Source organism: Neofelis nebulosa, chromosome 7 (genome assembly GCF_028018385.1).
Source record: "Neofelis nebulosa isolate mNeoNeb1 chromosome 7, mNeoNeb1.pri, whole genome shotgun sequence".
NCBI classification, from domain to species: Eukaryota; Metazoa; Chordata; class Mammalia; order Carnivora; family Felidae; genus Neofelis; species Neofelis nebulosa.
In genome coordinates, this window is record NC_080788.1 from 39,271,668 (window position 1) to 39,276,877 (window position 5,210).

At 55.8% G+C, this 5,210-nt stretch overlaps 1 long non-coding RNA gene across 1 annotated transcript; it reads left to right on the plus strand.

The window, feature by feature from the left end:
* The first annotated feature begins 555 nt into the window (after positions 1 to 555).
* LOC131518148 (uncharacterized) lies at positions 556 to 3,903 on the plus strand. The gene is made up of 3 exons (XR_009264946.1): positions 556 to 863; positions 1,453 to 1,604; positions 3,715 to 3,903. It is a non-coding gene; the product is annotated as an uncharacterized LOC131518148 (long non-coding RNA).
* Positions 3,904 to 5,210: the final 1,307 nt, after the last annotated feature.

Below are 5,210 nucleotides of genomic sequence, written 5' to 3' on the forward strand. Positions count from 1 at the left end.
AGCTCCCTGAAGAGAGGACCCCCGTGCCCCCACCTTCCCTGTCCTCAGCACCTGGCTCTGTCTGTCCATCCTCGCTCTTGTCCACCCATTCCACAGACATTTACTGAGCTCCTGGCTCTTGCCCAAGCATGAGCTGGATGCTGGGAATAGAAGGCGAGAGACCTGGGCCTGCCCTCAAGGAACACCCAGCCCCGTGGTGGAGACAGACATTTTCGTTTCGGTCAGAGCCCTCCTCGATGCCTGGTGACATAAGCGTGTGTCAGAGCCACAGGGGAGCAACCAATGCCTGGGAGGGAGACAAGGGGGGGAAAGGAGGGGCCCCAGGGGAGGGGACGGCAGGGGCAAAGGCGAGGGCTCTGAGGGGGCACCCTGAGGTCAGAGAGCAGGGCTGGGAGCGGGGTGGACAGGGGCATCTCAAAGCCATGCTAAAACATTTAGACCATCTCTCCAGGCACTGGGGAGCCATTAAAGGGTTATAAGCAGGATTGTAAAGGGGTCAGATTTGCATTTTGGAGCTGGAACTTGGGGAGTTCTGGAGAGAAGTAGACTGTGTGTCTAAGTGAGAGAGACTCTGTATGTAGGGATGGTGGACATGGGCAACGCTGAGGCACAGGAGGTCTATTGGGGAACCAGAGTCAAGGTCCTGATAGGAGGAAAAGAGGCCTGAGCCCCACAGGGGTGGGATGAGCGGGCCCAGGCTAGGGAGATACTGAGGAAGCCAGTGCCCTAGAACTCGGTAACTGGCAGTCCCTGGGGAGTTAAGGAGCCAGCAGGACACCCAGATTCTAGCCTGAGTCCCGGTAGATGGTACACCCTCCAGTCCCCACAAGCTGGGGCAGGTTGGGGGAGCGGTGGTGAGTCAGGTGTGTGACCCCCTGCAGTATTGGGGCCCAGCCCCAGCGCTCGCCCCTGCCCCGTCTCTATCCCCCACCTCCTACCTCCAGCCCCCATCAGTCTGTCCAAACTGTCCCACAGCCACAGGGGCTTTGAAGCTCCCTCCTCCCTCTCTCCTTCCTTCCCCCTCCCAGCTCTGCTCCTTACCCCCAGAGATGCAGGTTTGGCCCAGGCAGGCTAGACGGCCATAGTCAGGTCTCCCTGAGCAAGAAGGCAGGGAGCAGTCAGGGGACGCCAGGTGTGTTGTGTCTGGGGACCAGACTCGGGGGGGTCGACAGGCCTTGTGTGACAAAGGCAGTGGTTGGAAGCAACGCCCCCATCACCCCCGGCTAGGACCCCTGGGATACAGAGAACAGAGGTGGACCTGGGAGGAACTCCTTGCCCCTTTATCCCTGAGCACGCAGGCACACACAGTGCCTGGCCCACCCTCACGCCCACCCTGAAAGCAGGGCTGAAATCTCTGATCCATCGCTGAGATGAGAACACTGAGGCCCAGAGAGGCCAGATGACGCTTTTCTGATCATGCTCCCCTCTGACATCACTGTTGCCACCTCTCAGGGAGGAGCAGCTGAGGGGCTCCTGGAAGAAAGGAGGAAGGTGTCTCAGAGACACCTCTGCTGCCCCCCCTGCCCTGGGGTCTAGGACAACCTCCACCCCAGTCGGGCTCGGTGTCTGCCTCCCCGTGGGCTGCGAGGACTGAACGAGAGCGAGTATGTCACCAAGTACAGCACCCAACAGGCCTGTTTCCAGAGAGAGGGAATTGATTCACATGCCGAAGGATCACCTATTTTATAAGGAGGATACGTTCGGGGATCACTTGTAGAATTTTCAAATAATATCCCAGAGCCATTCTTTAAACCCCCACGAGCCAATCTGCCGCAGACCAACTCCCAGGCTCCAGGCCTGGCTCATACACACTCACCAGACACCCCTTCCCCAGACTGACCCCTGGGACAACAGCCCCACTGGTCCCCCACCCTGGGCCAGTGCTGTCCCTGGCAAAAGGCTGGGGGCTGCTTTCCCAGCAGCGAGCCCAGCTCAGCTGGGTGGGACACACAGTGGCAACAGCTGATAAGCCGGCCTGTTTAGTTCTGTCTGCTTCAGGCCTGGGGGGAGGCCCCGGAGGCAGACAGTATGGCTGCGGCCTCTTCCCCTTCCTGGGCCAGCTTGGTCCCTCAAGGCTGAGAAGGCCCTTGCCAGGGAGGTCTTGCAGCTACTGCCTCCAGGCCCCTGGCTGGAATGAGCTGGGCGTAGGTGAGCAGCCGCACGTTTGCACGGCTGTTGGTTTAAATTATTTTATCTTTGGTGTAGGTATTATATTCTCTCAGTTCAAAAGCTCCATAGGGTTTCTATCCTTATCTACAGCATCTGCTCCCCCAGGACTGTCCCCAGAGGCAGCCACTATTGTAAGATGTGCGGGCTTACAAACTGCCCTGGGCGCCCTTCCCCCAGCACCCGGGTGCGGGGGGTGCGGGGGTTTCCTGGGTGCGTGTGCCTGCATTTCTGGGCACACCTTCGTCTGCATGTGCCACATTCCCACCAGGCCCCCCAGCTGTGCCCACAGGCCATTCCCTTCGCCCCCCCTCCCCCCCACACACACACCCTCCTTTCCTTGTTTGCGCATTCTTCTTCATTCTCCAGGCCTCAGTTTAAGCGCCCTCCCTCTGGAAGCCCTCCCTGATCTCCAGGCTTCAGCCCTCCCCTGCCCAGTGTCCAAACTTCTTTACCAGGACTATCTGGGATGACCTGTGTCATGATCTGTGCACCCACTAGACTGTCCGGTGACCAACCGGTCCCAGTTTGCCACAGATGTTCCCAGTTTGGGCACTGATAAGCCCAGGTCCCGGGAAAGCCCTCACCCCAGGCAAATCAGAACAGCTGGTCACCCTAGCAGACACTGAGCCCTGTGAGGGCCTGGAGGGTTCTGCCCCATCCATCCCAGTCTCTGAGCCCAGTGCCTGGCCCTCAGTGGCTCCCTAATTGCTGAATCATGAAAATAAAAGCACCACTTACGTAGTTATCGCTCTGTGCCAGGCGGTATTCTGGGCCTCCCACACGCAGAAACTCCTCTGAGTTTCACAGCAACCCACTGAAAGCCCCAGGATGTTAAGACACTTGCCCAAGGTCACACAGAGAAGGTGGGTGGAGCCAGGATTCAAGGGTCTTTATCCAGGACATTCTGGGTGCATGGCTGTTCCTGGGTCTCCAGAGGCAGAGCGGGGCAGGAAGAAGCCCCCGGGCCCCCACAGCCCTGCAGGACAGCCAGGGACACAGGGCTGGCGGGGGCCCGAGGAGAGACCCGCTTTAGCCCCAGCACTGCTGGAGGGGGAGCCCTTTTGGGAACAGGGCCCCGGGGCCCCAGAGTTTTGCTGCAAAGTTGAGAATTCTCTCTCCTGTTGGCAGAGCGGGCTTGGAAAGGGAAATGCGAGGAGTGATAATCCTGGTCCCATTACACAGGGGCGCTTACAGAAGATTAATGACCTAGCTTCTGTAGGCCTAAGCACTCTACGTAGCTGTCCCTTCAACAGAGGAGAGCCCCCTCCCACCCCCACCCAGCTTTGGCTTTGAAAATTAAAAAAAGCCTTTCCTAAACACACAGCTTCCCTCCAACATGCCATCTTGGGACCTCAGCCCTGGCTCAGCCCCTCCTCACTCTAGCTGTGTGTCCCGAGGCTCTCTGAGCCTCTTTCCTCGTCTGTGAGTGGACATAATAGTACCCACCTCAAAGTCTATTTGTGCATTCAGTGAATTAACAGAAGAGTCGCGATGCAGAGCAATCGTTAGGCAAGGGTTGGCTGATGTTGTTCCATCTTCCTACAGTGCCCTTCCCCACAAATCTGACACCCATCAAGGCTTTCCTGCCCCTGGGACTCACACCTGTCTGAGATCAGGGGACACTCTGAACCTTGGAAGCTATCGCCTCCATCTATCATTTGTAAGAGGATGACAAGTAACACTATCAAAACGTAACCTGATCAGTTACAATAAAAAGGCCATTGGGAGACCGGAGTGGTTTCTGACCGGAGGTTTGTTGGGGACGGGGCTGACCAGGGCCGGGGGCAGTGTGTGGCGATTAGGGGCAGAAGCTCCAAGCCTGATGGTCTGGGTTTGGACCCCAGCTCCTTTATTAGCTAACTGTGTGACCCAGGGCTCGGAGCCTCCCGTTCCTTATCTGGAAAATGGGGGAACAGTCACTGTCCTCAGAGTGCTGCTGGGAAGAGACATTTAGAGAATCCATGTGAGACACTTCCCTAGGACTTTGCAGCAGGTGTAATCTCAGCCCTCGACCTAGCTGCTAAGCATCAGTTTCCTCATCTGTAGACCTATAGATAAGGAAGTGGAGGCAGAAAACCTAAATTTAGAGCAACGTCCTTAGCCTGGAGCCTGGACAATGGCGGGCAAGAGACATGTCACTTCCCTATGTCCCTTCCTCTCTTCCCTGAGGAGAGGGACGAAGGTCTGGAGGACTGGGCCTTGCATCACTCCTAGGTTGCTTCAGGCAGGTCACCCAGTGCAGCTAGGCTAGAAGGGGAAAGGGAGGAGAGAGGGAAAGAAAGAAGGAAGGAAGAAGAAAGAGAGAAGGAAGGATGGGAGTGGGGAGCGGGGAGGGAGACGGGAAGAAAAGGAGGAAGCGAAAGAAGAAACAGAGAAAGTAACATCACCACCGCCAGCCAGCCAACGTGGGACTGTTGCAGGCTGAGCAGACCAAGAGAGAGAATGGCGGAGGGCTGGGTGGGCACCCAAAGTCATGCGCTAACAGCCGGCACAAACAGTAGCTTCCCCAGGTGGGAATCCAATTCTCTGGATCTTCTTAGCCTTCTCAGGGATAACAGTTCAAAATTTACTTGATCAAACAAACATCAGCCACACTAAAATATAGGGGAGAAGGTTGAACAAATTTGGAAGCCTCACACTTCCTGATCTTAAAACATATTACAAAGCTATGATACTCAAACAATATGGCACTGGCATAAAAAACAGACATACAGACCAATGGAGCCAAATAGAGAGCCCAGAAACAAACCCTCCTGTATATGGTCAAATGATCTCCAACAAGAATGTCAAGGCTATATAATGGGGAAAGGCTAATCTCTTCAACAAATGGTCCTGGGAAAGCTGGACATCCACGTGCAAAAAAAAAAAAAAAAAAAAAAAACTAAGTTAGATCCTTATCTTACTCTATATATAAAAATCAACTCAGGGCGCCTGGGTGGCTCAGTCTGTTGAGCTTCCAACTTCGGCTCAGGTCATGATCTCACAGTCATGGGTCTGAGGCATCTGTTGGGCTCTGTGCTGACAGCTCAGAGCCTGGAGCC